Consider the following 25606-nt stretch of genomic DNA (forward strand, 5'->3'; position numbering starts at 1 on the left):
GTATGCCAAGGCTCGGTTTCTTCTTGAATTCCAAATTTTATGAGATATCACAACTAGTTTCTGTTCAAAACAACTCTACTAGTTACAAACCTAAATATGTATTTCTCTATTCATACTATCAGAAATAAAACGTAGTGCTTACGTGTTACTAGCACTTCCTGCTATTTTGTCAGAAACTGACATTTTTGCGCCGTAGCTGTGTACAAAACACAAATTTATTCTTGCAAAGAAGACAAACGCTAGCCACTACTATTAATAATACTATTTATTTACAGAAATACCTCCGTTATCGGCTTCGAACCAACAGGTTCAAACGACTATTAACCCTTATATTACATTTAAAATTACCTGACATTATCCGTGTTATGGGAGGCGATCGTTCAGTATACTGTTGCAGTCTTCTTAAGGAAAACTTGTTATTTTCCAAGGTCGCAAACATGGATACACCGGTTAATATAATGCGCAACAGAATTATAGGATCATTTTCTCGAGATCCCGTAGGTTGTCTCCCATTCCGAGATTGAAGTTTGAAATTTGGACCGAATGTGCCTACAACCTTCCTTCGTAACGCTTGGGACGCCACCCTTTGACTTGGCGTCATTTCAAACAACAAGCTTTCGACACATGCGGAAAAACGCCACAGCTCGGAAGATCATGTGATCTGTAAGGTGCGTTAATGATGTCACATTAGCACCTGATTTCACCACAGTTCTACACATTGGGACTTTGGACGTATCACTTGACACTTGATGAGAAGGCCGTCACAGTGCCTCTTTCCCACTTTCACCCCTTCTTTTGATCTCACTGCGATGGAGGTCAGAGCTGTGAGAATGTGAAAGCGCGCTGTTTTTTTACGGGTGGCGACGAAATATTTCAAACACATCACCGCTCAGAATCTACACGAAAAGGCCTAAGGGAGCGGCGTAAAGGGCGTTAACAAAACTACCCCTTTCCTTGGGGCGTCGATTCTCACACATTGCGCGGTCGGAAACTATACTTCCCAGTACGATGAGCAACAGAACGACGTACTTGACAACCTTTGACACTGCTGACACACACCAGATTATGCAACTCTGCTTTAAGGACATCATGGGGCTGCAGCAGCACTGCACCTGATCTCACCTCTTTGAACCGTAGTGTGACCACATTTTTTGTTCTGGTGTATTGGCGGAATTGCTCGTCACCGTTCGAAACCATTCGACGAAATTTGAACTTGATCCGAAGCAGCAAAGGATACTTATGCTCTTTCAACCCTTCTTTTAAAGCTCGACTTGATGAGCTGGGGGTGCAACATTAAAATGAGCATAAATAAAACAGCAACATCCATCATGTCGGCTAAAGCCTCAGTGCCACCCACGTAACTATGTTGAGCACACTGAAAATGTACCTGTCACTTCGCCACGAATTATACCTGGCTGCTGCTGTAGCGACTGAGACAGGCAAACCTAGCCTTTAGCCCATAGAGCAGCCGTCGGGCTGAGAGGGTGTCGAAATTTCTCAAGCTAACATTTCCAACGAGCTCAGCAAAGATACGTGGTCCCCCTGCGGGTCCGGGGGTAAGAATAGACCCGCGGTATTCCTGCCTGTCGTAAGAGGCGACTAAAAGGAGTCTCAAACAATTCGGCCTTAATGTGATGGTCCCCTAAGGGGTTTGACCACTAGATTTCAAAATTTTCTGTTAGTGCGTACCATTTGGGGAAGGACGCCTTACGTGGTGCATTCTATATTCATCTCGCCCTAAGATCTGGCACAACCGATATTGTCATGGAGTTGGCCTTACACCGAGCTTCCGGCCACATCAGCTGCTGTGTGTTCCGGGTAGCATTCGTGCCCTCCATTATGAACTTCCATCTTCACCCTCTTGACACATATGGATATTCGACACCTGACATCCAGCACGGTAGCCAGTCCGTTGTGGTGGGATCATCATGTACCCTCTTGGTGGTAGCCCCCTGACTACACAGGCATCGCACTGCTGATGCCTGAGCTGCTATCTCCCCACGTATGCTGAGGAGTAGATGCCTATCCCTCTGGGGCATCCTGCCAGGTGGTCTTTGCTGTGGCTGGGTGGCGCCCATGGGGAGAGCCCCTGGTCGGAGTGGGTGGCATCAGGGCAGATGACCCGCAATGAAGTGTGGTCTAGGAGTAGCGTCTTTGATTCATAATCAAAACGTCTTCGGTCCCGGGTTCGATCCCCGCCACTGCCTAAATTTTGATAAATAATCAGCATTGGCGGCCGAAGACTTCCGGCATAAGAAGTCAGCCTCATTCTGCCAACAGCCTTGTCAAAGAGGGCTGAGGAAGCGGATAGAGGTTCAGGGCACTCTCTTGTTCTAGGGGTGGGAAATTGCCCCTAAAGGCGAAAGAATCAGCAATGATCAACGACATGAGGATGCAGAAGGCAATGGAAACCACTGCATTAAAGACACGTAACGTGTATCCACAGGACATGTGGCCTGTAATTGAAGAAGTGTCATGATGATCTCTCCATTGGCAAAAGATTCCGGAATAGTCCCCCATTCGGATCTCCGGGAGGGGACTGCCAAGGGGAAGGTTACCATGAGAAAAAGATTGAATAATCTACGAAAGGATAACGTTCTACGAGTCGGGGCGTGGAATGTCAGAAGCTTGAACGTGGTAGGGAAACTAGAAAATCTGAAAAGGGAAATACAAAGGCTCAATCTAGATATAGTAGGGGTCAGTGAAGTGAAGTGGAAGGGAGACAAGGATTTCTGGTCAGATGAGTATCGGGTAATATCAACAGCAGCAGAAAATGGTATAACAGGTGTAGGATTCGTTATGAATAGGAAGGTAGGGCAGAGGGTGTGTTACTGTGAACAGTTCAGTGACAGAATCGACAGCAGACCAACACCGACAACGATAGTTCAGGTATACATGCCGACGTCGCAAGCTGAAGATGAACAGATAGAGAAAGTGTATGACGATATTAAAAGGGTAATGTAGTATGTAAAGGGGGACGAAAATTTAATAGTGATGGGCGACTGGAATGCAGTTGTAGGGGAAGGAGTAGAAGAAAAGGTTACAGGAGAATATGGGCTTGGGACAAGGAATGAAAGAGGAGCAAGACTAATTGAGTTCTGTAACAAATTTCAGCTAGTAATAGCGAATACCCTGTTCAAGAATCACAAGAGGAGGAGGTATACTTGGAAAAGGCAGGGAGATACGGGAAGATTTCAATTAGATTACATCATGGTCAGACAGAGATTCCGAAATCAGGTACTGGATTGTAAGGCGTACCCAGGAGCAGATATAGACTCAGATCACAATATAGTAGTGATGAAGAGTAGGCTGATGTTCAAGACATTAGTCAGGAAGAATCAATACACAAAGAAGTGGGATACGGAAGTACTAAGGAATGACGAGATACGTTTGAAGTTCTCTAACGCTATAGATACAGCAATAAGGAATAGCGCAGTAGGCAGCACAGTTGAAGAGGAATGGACATCTCTAAAAAGAGCCATCACAGAAGTTGGGAAGGAAAACATAGGTACAAAGAAGGTAGCAGCGAAGAAACATTGGGTAACAGAAGAAATACTTCAGTTGATTGATGAAAGGAGGAAGTACAAACATGTTCCGGGAAAATCAGGAATACAGAAATACAAGTCGCTGAGAAATGAAATAAATAGGAAGTGCAGGGAAGCTAAGACGAAATGGCTGCAGGAAAAATGTGAAGACATCGAAAAAGATATGATTGTCGGAAGGACAGACTCAGCATACAGGAAAGTCAAAACAACCTTTGGTGACATTGAAACCAACGATGGTAACATTAAGAGTGCAACGGGAATTCCACTGTTAAATGCAGAGGAGAGAGTAGATAGGTGGAAAGAATACATTGAAAGCCTCTATGAGGGTGAACATTTGTCTGATGTGATAGAAGAAGAAACAGGAGTCGATTTAGAAGAGATAGGGGATCCAGTATTAGAATCGGAATTTAAAAGAGCTTTGGAAGACTTACGGTCAAATAAGGCAGAAGGGATGGATAACATTCCATCAGAATTTCTAAAATCATTGGGGGAAGTGGCAACAAAACGTTGGTGTGTAGAATACATGAGTCTGGCGATATACCATCTGACTTTCGGAAAAGCATCATCCACACAATTCCGAAGACGGCAAGAGCTGACAAGTGCGAGAATTATCGCACAATCAGCTTAACAGCTCATGCATCGAAGCTGCTTACAAGAATAATATACAGGAGAATGGAAAAGAAAATTGAGAATGCGCTAGGTGACGATCAGTTTGGCTTTAGGAAAAGTAAAGGGACGAGAGAGGCAATTCTGACGTTACGGCTAATAAGGCTAAAGAAAAATCAAGACACTTTCATAGGATTTGTCGACCTGGAAAAAGCGTTCGACAATATAAAATGGTGCAAGCTGTTCGAGATTCTGAAAAAAGTAGGGGTAAGCTATAGGGAGAGACGGGTCATATACAATATGTACAACAACCAAGAGGGAATAATAAGAGTGGACGATCAAGAACGAAGTGCTCGTATTAAGAAGGGTGTAAGACAAGGCTGTAGCCTTTCGCCCCTACTCTTCAATCTGTACATCGAGGAAGCAATGATGGAAATAAAAGAAAGGTTCAGGAGTGCAATTAAAATACAAGGTGAAAGGATATCAATGATACGATTCGCTGATGACATTGCTATCCTGAGTGAAAGTGAAGAAGAATTAAATGATCTGCTGAACGGAATGAACAGTCTAATGAGTACACAGTATGGTTTGAGAGTAAATCGGAGAAAGACGAAGGTAATGAGAAGTAGTAGAAATGAGAACAGCGAGAAACTTAACATCAGTATTGATGGTCACGAAGTCAATGAAGTTACTGCCTGCTACCTAGGCAGTAAAATAACCAATGATTGACGGAGCAGGGAGGATATCAAAAGCGGACTCGCTATGGCAAAAAAGGCATTTCTGGCCAAGAGAAGCCTACAAATAATTTTGAGGAAGAAATTTCTGAGGATGTACATCTGGAGTACAGCATTGTATGGTTGTGAAACATGGACTGTGGGAAAACCGGAACAGAAGAGAATCGAAGCATTTGAGATGTGCTGCTATAGACGAATGTTGAAAATTAGGTGGACTGATAAGGTAAAGAATGAGGAGGTTCTACGCAGAATCGGAGAGGAAAGGAATATGTGGAAAACACTGATAAGGAGAAGTGACAGGTTGATAGGACATCTGCTAAGACATGAGGGAATGACTTCCATGGTACTAGAGGGATCTGTAGAGGGCAAAAACTGTAGAGGAAAACAGAGATTGGAATACGTCAAGCAAATAATTGAGGACGTAGGTTGCAAGTGATACTCTGAGATGAAGAGGTTAGTACAGGAAAGGAATTCGTGGCGGGCCGCATCAAACCAGTTAGTAGACTGATGACCAAAAAAAAAACATCATCTCTCGCTGGTGGGCCTCCACCAGCAGTCTCCAAGCGATCGAGGTCTAACCTCAACGGCAAGAAATACGAACCAAGATCATTTCCCTCCCTGGGCACTCCATGGGAGGAACGTATGGCTAAAGAAGGCAGTGGAGAATATTCACCCTGGTACCTCGTGTGTACGCAAGTTGATGGGGAATCGTTTATGTCGACCAAGCCCGAGTTTTTTGTGGAGTATTTAGAGGACAAGTTCGGTGAGGTGGAGGGCTTGTCCAAAATGCGCTCTGGTTCAGTACTCATCAAAACAGAATACTCTGCCCAGTTACGGAGGTTGCTCAATTGTGACAAGTTGGGGGATGTTTCAGTTAGCATCACGCCACATAAAGAGTCTCAACATGGTCCAGGGTATTATATTCCACAGGGATCTTCTTCTGCAGCCCGACGATGAATTACGCGCCAACCTCGAACGACGAGGTGTTCACTTCGTCCGGCGCGTCCATCGGGGTCCGAGGGATAATCAGGTAGCCACCGGTGCCTTCATCTTAGCCTTCGAGGGTGATGTCTTACCCGAAAAGTTTAAGGTGATGGTTTACCGTTGTGATGTGAAGCCATATATCCCTCCTCCGATGCGGTGTTTTAAATGCTGGAAGTTCGGGCACATGTCATCCCGCTGTACTTCCGGCATCACGTGTCGAGATTGTGGACGTCCTTCCCATCCCAATACTCCATGTGCCCCGCCTCCTATCTGTGTTAACTGCGGAGAACACCATTCCCCCTGCTCACCGGACTGTAGGGTCTTCCAGAAAGAAAGGAAGATAATGGAATATAAGACCCTGGACCGCTTGACCTACACCGAGGCAAGGCGGAAATATGAGCGGCTACATCCTGTGACAATGACATCCACCTATGCCGCTGCTGCAACACCGGTTCGAACCTCTACCGTGTCGTCACCTAGAGTTCGGTCTCAGCTCTGTCAGAATTCACCGGCCCCCTTGGTTGTGGGGGGCACTTCACTCCCTGTTGCTCCTGCTCCATCTACTTCAGGAGCAACACAACCCCAACCATCGGGGACATCCATCCCCCTTCCCAGCAGGAGAAGCATGAGCCTTCTTCGGTTCCTCTCGCCCGGAAGGGGTCCCTTGGGGCTCTCCCATCCCAGGCTTTGCCCAGTGCCAAAGCGGACACCCGCAAGTATCTCAAACAAACACGGGTCGCTGGTTGTAGGGCGTCACGGTCGTCTTCAGTCCCTGAGACTGTTCCAGTGAGGTCCTCCCAGCCAGAACCACCGAAGGCACAGCGCGCAAAGCAGTCCAAGAAAAAGGCTCCCAAGCATCCTGACATTGCGGTGGCACCTGTGCCACCGCAACCTTCCAACTCTGCGTCCGAAGATGAGGTGGAGATTCTGGCATCCGCTGAGGATGTAGATCTCGCCAGTCCCTCAGACGCCATGGATAGCTGTTGAACAGGTACTACTCAGTAGCAGCAGGGACCCAGGAGGCGTAATCTTCCTCTCCAGTCCTGTCACGCCTTTCTGAGACATGGACAATATCATCCTCCAGTGGAACTGCAGCGGTTTCTTCCAACATCTAGCTGAGCTCCAACAACTTACCAGCCTTCACCCTTTCTTCTGCATTGCTCTTCAGGAAACTTGGTTTCCAGCCATGTGAACCCCAGCCCTCCGAGGCTGTCTGGGTTATTATAAGAACCGGGCAGTTTATGAAAGGGTGTCTGGTGGTGTCTGCATCTATGTCCTTAACTCTCTTCACAGCGAGTCTGTCCCTCTACAAACACCTCTATAGGCTGTCGCTGTTCGGGTGTGGACGCCACAGGCTGTTACCGTCTGCAGTCTTTACCTTCCACCGGATGGTGATGTCCTGGCTGCGCTGATAGCCCAGTTGCCGCCACCTTTCTCGTTACTGGGTGACTTCAACGCCCATAACCCTCTGTGGGGTGGGTCAGTGGCAACAGGTCGAGGCGCCACCGTTGAGCATTTATTGGCGCAGCTCGATCTTTCCATTTTAAATGATGGTGCATTCACACACTTCAGTGTGGCGCATGGCACATACTCCGCCATAGACCTTTCGATCTGCAGCCCTAGCCTCTTACCGTCTGTCCAATGGAGGGTGCATGACGACCTGTATGGTAGTGACCACTTTCCGATCGTTCTGTCACTGCCACGGCGTCACTCTTCTGGGCGCCCCAGCAGATGGGCTATGAATAAGGCTGACTGGGACTTGTTCTCCTCCATTGCCGCTATTGAGCCTCTCTCTAATGACGACATTGATGCGGTGGTTCAGTCAGTCACCACCAGCATCATTACTGCCGCAGAATCGGCCACTCCCCGTTCTTCTGGGTCCACTCGGTGGAGGACTGTGCCTTGGTGGTCACCTGAGATTTCTGAAGCGATTAAAGATCGCCGGCGGGTGCTCCAACGTCACAAGCGACATCCCTCCATAGAACGCCTCATCGCCTTCAAACGGCTGCGTGCGCGTGCTCGCCGCCTTATCCGCCAATGCAAGCAGGAGCGCTGGGAGCGGTATGTTCCCACCATTGGCCTCCATGTCTCTCCATCGCAGGTCTGGGCCAAGATTCGACGCCTCTATGGCTATCGAACCCCAGTCAGCGTCCCAGCGCTCTCACTGAATGGAGCAGTTTGTACTGACTCCGACGTCATTGCAAACCGCTTGGCAGAGCATTTTGCTCTGAATTCCGCTTCTGCGAGTTATCCCCTGGCCTTCCGCTCCATCAAAGAGCGGATGGAACATCGAAGCCTTTCGTTTCGCACCCATCATCCAGAATCGTACAATGTTCCATTCAGTGAGTGGGAATTTCGCAGTGCCCTAGCCGCTTGCCCTGATACCGCTCCTGGGCCAGATGGCATCCACTATCAGATACCGAAACGCCTTTCAGTGGACTGCCAGCGACGGCTCCTCGACCTTTATAACCGTCTCTGGGTCGAGGGTGAGTTTTCGTCGCAATGGCGGGAAAGTATTGTTAACCCCATTCTGAAACCTGGCAAGAACCCTTTGAAGGTGGACAGCTACCGTCCCATTAGCCTCACCAACGTTCTTTGCAAGTTGCTTGAACGGATGGTGATCCGGCGCTTGAATTTTGTACTGGGGTCTCGGGGCCTTCTGGCTCCATCTTAGGGTGGGTTCCGTAAAGGCTGCTCCGCTGCCGACAATCTGGTGAGCCTGGAGTCGGCCATCCGTACTGCTTTTTTCCGCCGTCAGCACCTGGTCGCTGTCTTTTTCGACATGCGGAAGGCGTATGATACAACATTGCGTCATCACATCCTTTCTACGCTTCATGGATGGGGTCTTCGGGCCCCTCTGCCGACCTTTATCCGAAATTTTCTGTCGTATCGTACCTTCCGCGTGCAAGTCGAGGCCTCCCATAGTTCCTCCCGAGTCCAGGAGAACGGTGTGCCACAGGGATCTGTTTTGTCTGCCTGTTTTTAATAGCCATTAACGGGCTCGCTGCGGTGGTGGGAACATCTGTCTCAGCGTCCTTGTATGCTGTCGACTTCTGACTTTACTACAGCTCTATTGGCATTGCAGCTGCTGCACGTCAGCTACAGTGCGCTATCCGTAAGGCGCAGTCTTGGACTGTAGTTCATGGGTTCCAGTTTTCGGCAGCCAAGACCTGCGTTATGCGTTTCTGCCAGCGACGCACTGTCCACCCGGAGCCGCGGCTTTATCTTGACGGCGAACTTCTTGCAGTGGTGGAGTCGCATAGGTTTTTGGGGGTGGTTTTTGATGCTCGGTTGACTTGGCTGCCCCATATTCGGCAGCTTAAACAAATGTGTTGGCGGCATCTAAATGCTCTGCGATGCTTGAGCCACACCCGCTGGGGCGCTGACCGATCTACCCTGTTACGGCTCTACCAGGTGTTAATCCAGTCTCGTCTGGATTATGGGAGCCTGGCTTATGGCTCAGCATCCCCATCTGCGTTGCGGGTACTGGACCCAATCCTCCACAGCGGAATACGCCTTGCCACTGGTGCTTTCCGGACCAGCCCTGTGGACAGCATACTTGTGGAGGCTGGTGTCCCTCCACTGCGGTTACGACGCCAACAATTACTGGTTGCTTATGCTGCCCATGTTTTTAGCTTGCCCGGGCATCCAAATTTTCGTCTCCTGTTACCGCAGTCAGTCGTCCATCTCCCAGAACGTCGGCCCAGGGCTGGATGTACGATCGCGGTCCGCGTCTGAGAGCTTCTCTCCGGGCTTGGGGCTTTACCTCTTGCGCCTCCTTTCCGGGCCTCTCTGCATACACCCCCGTGGTGTGTGCCTCGCCTTCGCCTTCAGCTAGAATTGGCACAGGGCCCGAAGGACTCAGTCCCTCCGGAGGCCTTCCGCCGCCGCTTCCTTTCCATCCTCGCAACGTATCAGGGCTCTGGCATTGTTTACACTGACGGCTCGATGGTTGCTGGTCGTGTCGGTTATGCGCTAACTCTAGGGAACCATTCCGAACAACGTTCGTTGCCGGCTGGTTGCAGCGTTTACACTGCTGAGCTGGTCGCCATCTTTCTTACCCTAGAGTATATCCGCTCCTGCTCAGGTGAGTCCTTCGTGATCTATAGCGATTCCCTGAGCGGTTTACGAGCTCTCGACCAGTGTTTCCCTCGTTCTCGTCTGGTGACGGCTATCCAGGAGTCCCTGCATACTCTTGCCCGTTGCGGCCGCTCTGTGGCCTTTGTTTGGACCCCGGGCCATGTTGGGATACCCGGAAATGAAAATGTTGACCGCCTGGCGAAAGAGGCCATCAGTAAACCATCTCTGGACATTGGCCTCCCAGAGACTGATTTGCGAGCAGTCCTCCGCCGAAAAGTTTTTGCGCTTTGGGACGCTGAATGGCGCGGTCGGTCCATGCCCAATAAACTCCGTGCCATAAAGGAGACGACGACTGAGTGGCGGTCATCCATGCGAGCCTCCCGCAGGGACTCAGTCGTCCTTCGTCGGCTCCGCATTGGGCACACCCGACTGACACACAGCTATTTACTGTGCTGTGAGGACCCACCTCTTTGTCGTTGTGGGGCAGCCTTGACGGTGGTCCATATTCTGTTGGATTGCGCCCTTTTAACTGTGCTCAGACAGACGTTTGCGCTGCGTGATACTCTCCCTGCCCTTTTAACTGACGACTCTACCATCACGGACTTAGTTTTGCGTTTTATTCGGGCAGGGGGATTTTATCGCTTAATGTAAGTGTGTGTCTTTTTGTGTTGATTCTGGCCTATGGCCTACGATTTTAGTCTGATTTTTTAATGTGTTTCTGGGTGGTTGGCTTTCCCTTTTTTGTTTCTATGGTCGGCCAACCACTGTCACACTCTGTGTGATTTTAGTTCGTCTTGTCTGGTCTTTGTCTAAGTTTCTCTTGTTCTGTGTCGTCTGTCATCTATTCTGTTGATCGTTTTTATTCTCTGTGGGTGTTTTTAGTATTTGGAAAAAGGGACCGATGACCGTAGCAGTCTGGTGCCTTTAATCCCACAAACCAACCAACAAAAGATACGTGATTTATACGACCAAATGTTTTGCTGAAAGAGGGTGGTCTTAGAGGGAGCCTTTGCCGTTTTATTCATGCACTTTTCAATGCTACAGTCCTGTGTGATTTGCCGCAGGAGGGTGGAAAATAGAACGGTTTAAAAAGCATAACTACTCATTGCTGCTTGAGATCACAATCAAATTTCGTCGATTGTTTTGGACAGTTGCTAGTTGTTCAAACGTGTTTTTACGTAGCAACCCTGTATCAGGCAGCTGTCCGCAGAATTTCATAATTGCAAGACCTCGTTCACTTTGTGTTCCTTAAGGGGATGTCAACGACTGCGAAACGAAACGGCAGAGTTTCATTACGTTAGAGGTCAGGCGGAAAGCAGAACATCAGCGGTTTGCGCGAAGTGGGTAGATGGTATCAGGAGCTTAGTGATGCAATTCGACTGAGAAGTATCACGTCACCTTGTTACGTAAAGTAAGAAGCAGCTTCCCTGATGCAAGAAGGAAGACTCAGTATCGTTTCGGACCAGTCTGTTGGTATAAGAAATGTGTTCAGCAAAAGGGCGCGATATGAGTAGCTTATACATTCGTATTAGGAAAGCCTGTGCGGTCATTACAAGTGACGTTGGGAACACGAGCCGATGTTTCACACTATTAATAATCCAGAATTTGAGTTCAGAAGGGAGTTGGTCAGAAGGATCGATGGTGTACAGGACGTGCGTACTCTACTCCCTGACCGGTATTAACGCTGGGTGTAAGTCTGTTGTAAATTTCCTGCTCGTACGCAACACCGCCGACAGCCGCCGGAGAGATGTCTTCTTCTCCATAAGAACCAGTCACCATTTCGGCGTTGCTGACAGTTTCCAACACAGATGGGAAGGCCTGGAGTCTTCAGTGTCGGGCCAGGACACCAGAGGAGCCACGGAGCCTACCTGCGCGGCAGGCCAGGGTCGGTACACTTCTCGACCACACGACAACCGTCATCGCGGTTCAGAGAGCAGGGACGAGCCACAGTTACGGGAGGGGATCGAGTACCTCCTATGCCAGCGTGTGTAGGCCACATACGCAAGTGTCACCTTCTTCAATTGCGGAGTGTGGAGACGCAGCATCCATTTCCAGAGTAGCTGCCGGGCGCTCGTGACGCACCCAGACAAGCAGCGGCAGAGAACCGCCGAAGCATAGCTAAAGGAGAGATGTATTTGCAGAAATAATGGTTAAAATCACTCTTCTTTTGCTGCGCCCACCGGCGTACACAGGTTACAACCACCTTCTCTTCCCTGAGGAACCGGCAAGTGCAGAACTGGGAGAGTGCCTCCTGACACACCAACCTTCTGCCATGCCTCCCAATAGTCGCCACCTGTAGTGGGCATTAGAGCGAAAATTGCGATCGCGCTGTACGTCATAGGGGAAAGTGATCACATTCAACGGGGATACAGCCCCACAATTGCCTTAGTGAAGGGGTGATATGATCGGACGGTGCCATGAGCGTCAAAAGTTCCTGTAGTTCATGGTACTCGCAGCTGTCGTTTTCGACTGCGGAATTTGTGGGAATCAACGCCCCGAGGAAAGTGGTTTCATTGACGCCCTTTATATCTTCCGCTGAGTCCTTTCGTGTCGATTCTAATAGTTATTGTGTCCTAAATATTTTCCCCCGCCACTCACAAGAAAATCGCTTGATTTCACACGATTGTCGCGGTTCTGACCTCATTCACAGAGGCATCAACGAAAGGAATGAAATGCCAGAGACGACTGTGAGGATCTTCTCAGCGTTCGATACGTTCACGGTGGCGCTGGTAGAGTGGTGATGGAATTTTGCGCCAGTGTGATATAATTAACCCGCCTTGTAGCTCACATGAACTTCCTAATTGTGACCTTTTTTCGCCTGTGTGGGCGCCTTCCTGTCTGAAGCGTCACCGAGCCCGATAATGAGGTCGCAGGGTGCCACGCTTTTTCACCGTCAAAGAGGAAGGTTGTAGGCGCCTGTGAGCCAAATTGCAAACTTATGTCGCAATAGGAGACAATTATGGGTATCCGAAAATAGTTTTCATTCAATTTTGGTACGCAGTGTAGTTTCGTCCAGTTAAATGGCGATCTTGAGATCATACAAAAGAACGCAGTGACTACATCAAATGATGAAACAAAACCGTTTGTTAAAATACTGTTTATAAATAAAACTTCAGAAGTTGTGGGCATAATATACAATGATGTGACTAAAGTCATAGTCGAACATCCTTTGTCCAGCTTAGTATAGCAACTCTACGTGGCCTGGTCCCCTGCATAAATATTGAGCCATGATGACTCCATAGGCGTCCATAATAGTGAAAGTGTTGCAGGTGCAGGATTTTACGCGTGAACTGACCTCTCGATTACGTCCCATATATGTTCGATAGGATACATTTAGTGTGATCTGGGTCGCTAAATCATTTGCTCGAATTATCCCGAATGTTTTCAAACCAGTCGCATTCATGGACCAGTGATGTTGCACATTGTCATCCAGATAGGCCATATCGTCGTTTGGGAACATGATGTACATGAATGGCTGCAAATTGTCTCCAATAGCCGAACATAGGCAGTACCCAGTCCATTCCATGTAAACATAGCCCACACCGTTACACAGCCACCACCAGCTTGCACAATGCCTTGATAAGAGCCTGGATCCATGGCGTCGTGCGATGTGCGCCACATTCGAACCATACCATCTGCTCTTACCAACTAAAACTGGGACTCATCTGACAGACCTCGGTTTTCCAGACGTCTCGAGTCCAACCGATATGGTCACGAGGCCTTGGCGATTTCATGCTCTCAGCAACGGCACTCTGGACACCTGTTGCCATAGCCCACTTACGACAACTTTCGCCGCGCTGTCCTAATGGATATGTTCGTCGTACGCCCCACATTGATTTCTGCGGTTATTTCAAGCAGCGTTTATTGTCTGTTAGCAGTGACAACTCTATGCAAAACCCGCTAGCCTCGGTCGTTAGGAGAAGGCCTCGGACACTGCCTTGTCGGCGGTGAGAGATAATGCCTGAAATTTAGTATTCAGGGATTACACACTTGCACTGTGGATCTCGGAATATTGAATTCCCTTACAACTTCCAAAATGGAATGTCCCTTGCGTCTAGCTCTACCATTCCGCGTTCAAAATATGTTAATTCCCGTCGTGCGCCCGTAATCACATCGGAAATTTTTTCACGTGAATCGTACGAGTACAAATGACATCTCCACCAATTCACTGTCCTTCTATACATTCTATACACGACTTAACTGCCACATGTATATGTGCATATCGCCATCTGATGACTTTTGCCACCGAATATTACGTAAATACGCTATGCACAACTCCATTGTACTGCATAATTGATATAGAATAATGATATAATGAGACTGTGCAAGGAGCCATCTTGTCTGTTGACAGTAGCGGATGAAGCTATCTAGCCGATATCATTGGGATATTCACTACTCTCTGAACGTTTTTCATATCCACAAGCTTGAGGAGATACTGCAAATATCACTGCTATGGTTAGTAGACGATGATATGGTACATTTTCGAACACGTTTCAAAAATATAATAAGACGATATCTACTGTTCACCTGCGTCTGTTGTGTGCGAGATGTCGTATATGAATGAAGCAAGCTGCGTCTCATGCAAGTGCCTTTTTTCTTTGTAGTCGACGCTGATTGTTTACAGAAACTGCAGGAACGTCAGATTTTTAGCTTAGTTATTCTCTAAAATCCTACAAGACAGAGTCAGCGATATTGCTCAAATAAAGTAGCTCTGTGATTCGCTGAGTGCAGTGGCGCGTGGCAGTGTTGCCGGCAAGCAGCCAACCACGCTACACACGGCTGACAAACACATAACACAGCGAGCACGTGGCGCTCCAGGAAGAGGCGCGACTGGCTGGCAGCTGGCGGCTCGGCTCGCCTCTACCGCTCGTCACCGAAATGTCAGTAACTAAACTATTTTAATCGCAGGTTAATTCTGTGCATGCTATCATTTTCTCATTTTTTAAACAAAGGTTTCCAGCGCTCTTCTCCTGCCGCCCACGACCCTTCGCTAAACCAGCAGTTCTCGACAAATACTAGTAAATCAGTTAATTCCGTTCACTGTAAGGACCTGATGCTTAGTTCTCTTTGATAAGTCTGAAGATTCTTTCAGTACTGGGGAGCTAATATCAATACCTTTCATTTGTGGGTCTGTGCAGCAGTGAAACATTGGTATGGTAATGTAGTGTTGTATGAATATATCTTTAAATGTTTTACTTCCGTTGTCTTCGGTTTTGATTCCAGAGGGATCCGTGAGAGACTGACTGGAAGGTGTCGATCCCTCACTAACTTCTTGTATGGCCAAAACTTTCTAAGCTTTTCTGACAAATCTTTAGCCACTATGTGACTGTGATTATGGAAGTCTTCACGTGTGGCAAGTCTTACAGATGCACGATTTGTTATTAACTTTTATCTGTTAGTATTTCTGCAGGACTGTAGTAGTCATTGTTTTCGCAACCAGGGTCATTCTTTCTTGTCTTTTATTACTGCCCTTTCGACGATCACGGTTTATAATATTTTCATCCCCAGCCATAATTGTTCTCAGTTTGACCGATCTGAAATGTTCTTTCTCACTGCCTCCTTTAAATAAGTTAAAAATTAATCTTCTTCCTAGTTTTCTTGATGACCTTCTTGCTGTTCATGATCAAAATCCGTGTGATGGAGTCATGAGCCATAATCAGTCTCTCATTGGTGACGTTCTCGAAAAGATCTATTTGTAATTAGGAAGTCTATGATATCTATTTCGCTTGATTGTTGCCAGGCGAGTTGTTCGGGTCGATTTTCAAGAAACGTTTTCAGAGCCACTTTGCAAGTGTGTTTGTCCCTACCACCGATAACACTGCGTAGTTTCCCCTTTTCAAAACTGTGCAGGTTAAAACAATCCCATACCTTTCAATGTATACACAGGTTATTTCCAACTTCACAGTTTAAACCATCTTCGAATTACTGAACGACTGATGTGTGTGAATTTGGTGGTCAGTAGAAATAAATGATCCCTGTTAGTCCTGTCCACATTAGTTTAAATCAGATTATTTTTGGATCTTGCAAGATCTAATACTTTTACTTGTTAGTACAAGCACTCCTCCTTCTGGAGAGTCTATACCACCCATCTAATACACATTCCACATGTGATCGAAAAATTCCCTACTCTCTACTTCAGATATGAATCAGACATAAATTGCAAGTGCTACTCTGAGATGAAGGGGATGGTACAGGAGAGAAATTTGTGGTGGGCCACGTCAAACCAGTCAAAAGACTGATGACTCAAAAAAGAAAAATAGAGACTTTTTTAAATATGTCTTAAGATATCTTGCAAATGCTACAAGTTCAATAATGCCCAAGCATATGAGAGGGGACAAGTTACTCTCTCACCTATTTTAGCATAGGGAAAAATTATTAAAGATTTCATTACAACCTCACACTCCTTGAGCAAGACTCTAGAAAGTAATGGCCTCAGCAGACGTTGATGGAGCCTGGTAGGGCGCTAAAAGAACGAGGTCTACAGCTGTGCAGAGCAGACAGGGCAGCCCCTCATTGAGACAGGGATCCAGCAGAACATTGCCACAATACCTGCCACAGCGCCAGCAGAAGCCTGGGCTTGGCCGATGGTCTAAAGGAAAGCATCAATGCAGTGAAGTCATAAACCCGGCATTGTGTACAGAGCCATGCACAATAAAAATTCACATGTTTTCACGTTCACAAACAGTACAAATAGGCCAGTGAACCACTTCCCTCGACCATATCAGTTGAATAAGGAAAATCCGGCGTCTAATAAAAGTTTAGAGATATAATATATTACACCTCCTAGCTAAGACTAACAAGCTCCAAGGCACAAGCAATTTAGATAAAGATCTTTGAGACTGTTGCTTGTTGCCATGGGAAGAGACATGACTTAGAAAAAAACCATCTCTTCCCCCTCTGCGAAAACTTAAAAAAGCCAATAATTAGCTGTTTCTTTCTTTTCATAGACACATGTTTCTTAACTCTTGCCCTGGTTCGACATGAGTTTGTGCTGTCGTGTGGGAGGGGAGATTTAGCACCTCTAGAGCCCCTATGATTGGCTCAAGATGGCGTGAAGGCGGTGTCGCTCGTACACCATGTGGGAAAAAGTTTTTTTGAGGGGGTGCGAGACACTCGGGTGCTGAACTTTGGTCTAGTAGGAGACTTGTCGTCGATGCTCCGGCATATGTGGTTGGTGCTTGGGATCTGTCCCAAGACTGACTTCACTTGTGACTAGTTTAGACTGGAGAGCCTATGGTGAAGTTCTTACAGTACTGACTTTGTGACTTAAAACGTCTCTGACTACTCGTTTGCCGAGGGCACACTTATTCCTTTTTGGTTTACCAGTCTTGACATTTGGTATCCTTGTGTGGTCTGTTCTGTAAGTGAGCCAAATTGGACCTTGGCACTACCAGGGAATGGGTGTGTCACACACTGAAATCTACCATGATTTCAGGGCTCTGGTAGAGAGTAAATTGCGATTTGTCTGCCTGATCGCTAGACCGTGAGATTTTTGCTTTTCTTTCGTGGCCGCGATCGATTCACAGGTGCCGCCTCCATGTCTCACCTCCTCCACTGCACACATCTCGCCAGCTGCAAGTCATGTCACTGCACGAAATACACAGGGTAACGTACTGCCACTCTGGCATTGTCAAGGCGTACAGATCTCAATCGCCACTTGCTTTCAGCTGCACCTTTGTGGAGAGACCTCAGTAGATTTGATCAATCAAAGTCTGCTCAGCGTCAAATTCAGCTTGTGTTATCTACATTTTTAGGGCCAGAATACTTGACTCACTGACCACCTAGTTAAACACCCACGATCCACCTAGGTATTAAAGCATCTGTTAGTTGTTTAGTGTATTCAAGCTATAACTTGTTTAGTATAATTTATGTCTTGTTTGGGAAAATAAATTTTGTTAGCACATTAAATTTTGCCAACATCACTTAAATAGTCCGACCAGAGTTACCGTTTACACGTAACAGTTTAAAACACTTAACATTGCCCTCTATTGCACAGTCCAGCCACGTTGGTGACACAGGTTGGCCTTCTAATTAAGATAGTTCAGGAAGTTTAGGCCCTGCAGGTACTTGAATGGCTGACCGTTTCGAGGAAAACCGAGTGCCTTTGGTTTTAAGACACCCCAGTTGCCTAAGTGGCGTCAATGAAAAGACGACGACGTGATGCCACACAATATTCACCAAATGGGCATAATATACGCTAATTGAAATACCACGGATCAAAGGTAAGTATTCCACATCTTCCGCCACTATTCGTTATCGTGACAGTAAGATTGCGCCATCGCTACCGTCGAAGCCCTTTGAGCCATAGTAAAGTTAGCTTTGAAAAGCGCGCCGCAGCGCGTAGCGTGAAGCAGTCGTCCTCCGTTTTCTGGCGATGGCACCCTTGTCGCAATTGAAGGCTTCGGTGTCTCCCTCTAGCGGGAAAGGGGAAAAGTAGGCTGTTCGCGTGGGTTCAAGAAGTGGCTGGATGGGCTCTCGTGGAGAGATGGCAGTCTGGGCATCAAGAAGCGACTTCTCTGCCGGTGCTAGAGGGACAGCACGCAGAACGCGGCATCCGCGTAAGCGACGCGAGCAGCGGCTCCGTGGTATGGGGCGTTAACTGCTCGTCGCGAAAGGAATCTTCCTGAGCGTGGGTCCGCAAGGGGCCTAATTTGCAGTTCGGCCATATGCTGTTGACCGGCGAGGAGATTCTGAAAATCGGCGCGCCTTTCTGCGTCCATTGAAACGGCTGGCAGCGGACGGCTCGGCAGAGCATTTGGAGGTGCTGCGTTGGTTCAGTATGGGAGACGTAACGCAACAGGAGTATTGATTGTTAACAGATTTTATGAAGTTTAATTGAATTCAATTTACTTATTCTTGTTAATTATACCAGCCGTATATTTTGGGGGTTTCCCGCCATTCATTCTCGTCTGTCCACCCACAGGAAGGTGGTAATATTAGAAAGGGTGTTCCGTTTATCCCCTTTTGAGGACGAAAGGGGGGGGGGGTGTCAGAGTAAATCTGTGATTCGGATTGCTTCTTTCCCCTCCCAGCTTACCTACGAGTTATTCGACTGTTAGCCTCTGCCATGTCTGTGAAAGTCTAAGGCACCAATGGCTGTTTAAAATGCAAGACCTGATCCAAGTCACTAAGACCTGATCCATTCTCTCGCCTGCCGTAACTAGTATTACTAGGCTCGCGTGTAAAAGGTACTCTAAGAAAGAAGAAAAATTCCTTTTGCTTCGTGGTAAGATTAGATGGGTAGATCACATAAAAATGAGGAGGTATTGAATAGAATTGGGGAAAAGAGGAGTTTGTGGCACAACTTGACTAGATGAAGGGATCGGTTGGTAAGACATGTTCTGAGGCATCAAGGTGCGAGGTGCCGGGGCTAGCAGTGTGTTTAACAATAAATTCTTCTCGAATTTTTATATGGAAATGATGCTCTAAGCCCCCATTTTCTAACTCCTACTTTTGCTGTTGCACATGGATTAAGAACAAACGCGAACTGACTGTAATCGACCCTGCAAGTGGAGTAGAAAAGAGTTTGGCACCTGCAATAATTTAATTTGATAGACATTAATTAAATAAAGGAAAGTTTCAATAATGTAGTGAGAAATGAAAGGGTTGCTCTACCGATTAACAGAATGAAAGTTCCGTCCAAAATAACAATTTGATTTATTATGACTAAACTCAAAATCATAAACAAAACACATGAAACATTTACAATACATCAAAATGGATGAAATTGGATACTCAAATAAATGCTGTTAAGGTGAAGTTGTCCATAAACTAGATTGTGCCATTTATGGCAAAGTGGTATGTGGAGCCAATCCCTTGCAACTCAAATCTTAAGAGAAACCCACAACCAACCCAACATTATTTGCTGCTACAGTAGTGAGAACTCAGACAATGAACACCCAAGACAGAACAAAGTTAGAAAAAGACGACCAGGCGCGTTATGCTGAGCTCTGATTATCACAGTGCAAATTCCCTAATCTGCCGGTGCTGCGGACATACATTACCAAGCTGTCTTCTTAACTGCAAGGACACGATCTGGCGTACCGGAAGCGATGGCTGGTTGCTTCGACGTCCCATCGTGGTGATGATAATGTCGCGAGTATAGCCCCAAACAAATTGTCCTGGTCTGGTTGTTCCAGACTAAAGACTTGCTATCAATACAATTGCGCCTCTGAGGGAGACGAAGAAGGTTCGCCACACAATCACTGACAGTGCAGTGATTGATTTTAACAAGCGAAGTCACACAGTAACTCCGATACAGTCAACTTTAGCCAAAACTGCCCAAGACAGACAACATAGGCCGCTTCTACGCAGAACGCTCAATTGCCAACTGTACTCGGAAAGTTACGTTGAAGTCAAAACTTCAGCAACTTCGTTAAACAGTTACAACCAAACAAAAGTATATTAGACAGCCAACGGAAGGCAGGCTGTCCAGAGCAGCGAGAGCTCAGTCTTGTAACCTACTCCGGCTGAAAGGCGAGAGCTGACTACCACAAGAGCACCCGTACAAACCGAACACAGAACATTCCCGCCCCCACGACAGTGGTCGTGGTTAAACGTTCCAATCAGCAACTCGAAAACCGGCGGAAAATTCCACTCTATTGCCGAAGTTCGACCATTCCACCAACGGAGATTCTTGGCGCCAATTTCTGCGCCGATTTTGCTACGTCACGGAGCTATGCCCTGAGAAAGCCAATCACAGTTACAATTTTGCAGAAAACGCGGGAACTTGCCTGCCAAGACTGCATGGGAACACAAGTCACTCCCACACCTCGCTGGTAGCCCGCCAGAAAGTGTTTTTGCTAAGTTTCTGCGAAGTAACGGAATCTCTAGCCCAACCGCTCCTTCAGGCCGCTGCGGGCGTGTCTCCGCCGCTATTATGACAATGTCGGCGTCTGGAAAGCATTCACTCGCCTCTCTCACACCCGTCGGCTTAACCTTTTCAAGATCCGCAGAGCCCGCCTGTCGCCAGCCACCCGGGTGACGAGAGACGCTGTGTGGGAAGTCCGCATGTGAAGGAATAGCAACTTTTCACCGCATGCAATTAGAGAGGAAAATCGAATTACTCAGAGTAAGCTAGAAATATGAGAGGGGGCTTCTGCCACCTCTCAAAGGGATCACCAATTTAGCATGGGGGTCAGCGTGGAGAGTTCAAATCTTAGAGGGAGACCAAGAGATGAATACACTAAGCAGATTCAGAAGAATGTAGGCTGCAGAAGCTACTGGGAGACGAAGAAGTTTGCACAGGATAACTTCGAGAGCTGCATCAAACCAGTCTCAGGACTGAAGACCACAACAACACAAGAACTAGCCAATTGCATAACGAATTCCTGCTCATCTGGAAGCTGTAACTTGCGTAAATTTATGTTTATGTATATTTGGCTATAATCAAGCAAGGTTGTTAACGTACGCTGTAGTGAATTTTTTTTATATTGTTTCTAGTCAGCAAAAACTGTTGTGTGTTTTTTCCAATTCAATACCTTTTAAGACTTTTACTCAACTTGTTATGTGTTTTACACAGGCAGTTGGTTATTAGTGTGTTTTCTTGCTATGTAAAAGTTTGCCATTTCATTACGGGTAGAAATTGTTGCCTTGAAAGGAGAATTTGTAAAATTTCGCAAGTCCTACCGTGCGAGCGTGTGTGTTTGCCGTAAGTTAACTGGCAGAAATTTGTAAAATTAGTTTTTTTATATATTTTGGAAATCTTAATGTTATTAACTGTGTGTCCCCCCCCCCCCCCCTCCCCCAGTTTGCATGACTCATGCGTTTTGGTTTTTCTATTTTGAGAACTTTTGTAAACAGGATTGTCCTTATATGTTGCAGACAAGTTAGATTCTGCGCCATTTAATGAGCCTGAGTGAGGCTGTTGTGGGCGGCCGTAGCTACGGCCATAGCTACGGCTGTTGTAACCAAATGGGAAATTTGTCTGCCAAAAAGTGAAGTCATATATTGAAATTGTATTCATTTATTAATGGAGTGAAATTCACCTGTAATTTGGCTGAGCTTGGAATATTATACAGCGTCGCGTTGGCAAATGGCTCTGAGCACTATGGGACTCAACTGCTGAGGTCATTAGTCCCCTAGAACTTAGAACTAGTTAAACCTAACTAACCTAAGGACATCACAAACATCCATGCCCGAGGCAGAATTCGAACCTGCGACCGTAGCGGTCTTGCGGTTCCAGACTGCAGCGCCTTTAACCGCACGGCCACTTCGGCCGGCGCGTCGCGTTGTATAAGTTAAATGTCTTGCCTGTACTTGCTTTTTACTGGCGTGAAATTTTTTATAATAATTTAACAATTTAAAAGTCCTTTCCTATCGTAATTGTGATTTCTTCGTTAAATGATTGTTGTTTTTTATAAATATCGTAAAGTCTTGCACCAAATTTGAATAAGGAGAGTTAGTGAAAATTTTGTGTAATTTCACCAGTTATTACTTGGCACCTACTTCCACTTTACATTCCCTGCCGATTCATTGTCGGTGGGAGCCAGTACCTGAACGCCCTCCTCTTGCATCTTGTCAGTTTTGTCCATTTCTTGTGCAGTATCTCTCAATGAACTGATAGAGACTCTCGCTGTTGACGGTTGTTCGCCTGTAGTACTGACAGGTGGTAGTCTATCCTGTTGCATATAGTCTGCATCGCCTCTGCTTGAGGCTCTAGCTCCTCTATGGTCTGCAGCAAAGATGCTGTGGGTGGGGAATCGTCCTTGCCACTCTGTGGAGACGAATCGTGATCATTCCCGCTATCTTGTTCGCCGCCTCGGCTGTGCTGTTCGTCTTGTGTTGCGAGCTGCCGCTTCTTTCACTTCTTCGGCTATGGCTGGTTTCGTAGTCGAACCTCCATTTGTGCAGAACGATCCGCCTTCATATCTAAAGACGGTTTCGACCGGAGCGTGGGAGGACCAAGATTTTGCATCTGTTGTGGGGCGTTTGGCTATTGGTGTGACAAGTCCATCTGCGCCGTCGAAGACGTGGGATGGGGGCGATACTAGTTGACTAAATAGGCAACGGCCTGTCATGCACGTCGCCCACATTGTTCCGGAGCCCTTCCACGTACGTAATAGACAGTGATGGCATCTACTGTGGTTGCTGCTGATGTCCCGAGATAACTGTACTAGACGTCGCTGAAGTCTGTCAAACCGGACCTGATTTTCCCACCTGCAGCCAGGGTACGTCTTCCGTTGACCATCGTAAATAACGATGGCACGACAACCTCCTATTGACACGTGAGATGGTATGTGCTTCTGTTGTTCAGTCCTTATTCGGCGCGCCCTGCTGAGAATGGGATACGTTTCGAAGCTGATCCACTTCTCCACAGCATGATTAAGGACCTTACCATATTGGCGAAATGCTGCGATAACCATGTCCGCAGTAACTTCGATCTGAACGATATTCATACCGTTCTAACTCCAAGACCGGAATGATCAGCGGAAACTACACTTGCATTCTCGTTGTAGTAGCAAAAACTGTGACCGTCAGTGGATCGACAGATTAGTCCGTCGCACGCTGCTTCGTCTACAAGTTTGACGTACACGGCGCAGGATGCTACGGCACAGGTGGATCCCTATCAGCTCCCGTGTATCTAGTTTCACCACACCACTCATGAAACGTTGTACTTTGTGCGCTTTCGGTTTTGTGTATAGTGTTGCGAACGTGGTTATCGCCAAGAGACATCTTGATCTGTAGTAAGCAATAAACGTCTACGTGAAGCCTCACGGATATAAACAAAGCTTGCGCCATCGGAGCGCGGCCGGAGCCGAGCCGCTACAACGCCGAAGGCAGGCTGTCTTCATTCGTTTCCAAGATACAGACATTCAAAGATAGCCTACATTTTTGCCCGCTCGATTAGCGATGCGGTCTCACGCACCGCTTTCCGGGCGGGAAGGCGTGCCGGTCCCCGGCACGAATCCGCCAGGCGGATTAGTGTCGAGGGCCGGCCGCGGTGGTCTAGCGGTTCTGGCGCTGCAGTCTGGAACCGCGGGACTGCTACGGTCGCAGGTTCGAATCCTGCCTCGGGCATGGGTGTGTGTGCTGTCCTTAGGTTAGTTAGGTTTAAGTAGTTCTAAGTTCTAGGGGACTTATGACCTAAGATGTTGAGTCCCATAGTGCTCAGAGCCATTTGATTAGTGTCGAGGTCCGGTGTGCTGGCCAGCTTGTCGATGGTTTATAAGGCGGTTTTCCATCTGCCTCGGCGAATGCGGACTGGTTCCCCTTATTCGGCCTCATTTACACTATGTCGGCGATTACTGCGCAAACACTTTCTACCACGCAAACATTGGGGTTACACTCGTCTGGTGTGAGACGTTCCCGCGGGAGTTCACTGGGGGCCGAACAGCGCATTAACCCTGGGTTCGGTATGGGGCGGCGGTGGGTTGTGTGGACTGCTGTGGCCTGTTGTGGGGTTGTGTACCACTGCGGGCTACGGCGGAGACGAAGCCTCTCCGTCGTTTCTAGGTCCCTAGTACAATACAATACCCTACTTTTACAAGTAAAATACGGTAAGTGGCGAAATCTAAATAACAAATAACCACAGCTAAACTGCCCAAATGTTGATGGTATATTCTCTAGGCGTTTATCTAGAAGAGCCATCTGCCCGGTTTCAAAAATCTTTGCCGTTATCGAAAAACATCCCTAAAATTTTAAAATTCGTGGCAGATTTACACTGTGTTCCGAAACAAGACTCGAACTCTGGTGGTTTGCCTTTCGCGGACAAGCTATCCAAGCACACACCAGGACCCATCCTCACATCTGTACTTCCACCTGTGAAGCTCTTCTTCAGAACTTGCAGAAATAGCACCCCTGGAAGGAAGCCTATTGCGGACACACGTCTTAGGCACAGCCTGGAAACATTACAAAAATTTGTCGTTTGGATACAAAAACTCTGCCGCTGTTTCTGAGGAGGCTATGTACAGCAAACTTCTATGACTTTTACGATGTTTTCTAAGGTCGAAAACTTCTTCATATTTTTATCTGTTACGCTACATGTACACGTAAAATATGGACGTAAATTCCGATGTGAGACGAAATGTAGTTTATAAAGTGATGTAGCTTGGAGAAATATACTACAAAGTGCCTCGGTCATCATCTGAGACACCCAGGTTGTAGTACTGAAGCACATGCAAACATTTTTTGCTCATGAAATCCAATCTGAGGTGTAAAATTAGTTTTGCATTATTTTAATTTGACTTAAGCAAAATAACTAAATTTTACTGACCAGCGGTGTTCTTTTCATATGAGTTACATGCCCTGACGCAGCAGGAGAAAAAAGGGAGCCAACCGAAAAAAGCGAAATTTCTGGAAAAAATGTTTAAATAATGAGACAGCTGGTTCCCCACTTCTCAATCAGAGTCGTTTTAAATAACCAGAACATATCTCCGATGGAACGATTTTTTCCGCGGGTATAATGATATCTAAATAAATTTTCTGTATCTTGGTAGTCTATGGCTTGTCACTATAACTGACTTAACGCACATTCCATAGTCCACTTGCTGTGTAAATAGCCACAGCTCGGTCGGAAGTAAGTGTCCAGAGTACTGTACTGAGCTGGAGGCAAGCCCTGCGCTGGTCTAGTTGCTGGTTCGTAGCTTTCTGCTTGCAGATGCGGAACTGTCTGAAGATCCGTAGCCCATCCTGTTTTGAGCCAGTTTGGTGGAAGTA

Source organism: Schistocerca cancellata, chromosome 1 (assembly GCF_023864275.1).
Source record: "Schistocerca cancellata isolate TAMUIC-IGC-003103 chromosome 1, iqSchCanc2.1, whole genome shotgun sequence".
Lineage (NCBI taxonomy): Eukaryota > Metazoa > Arthropoda > Insecta > Orthoptera > Acrididae > Schistocerca > Schistocerca cancellata.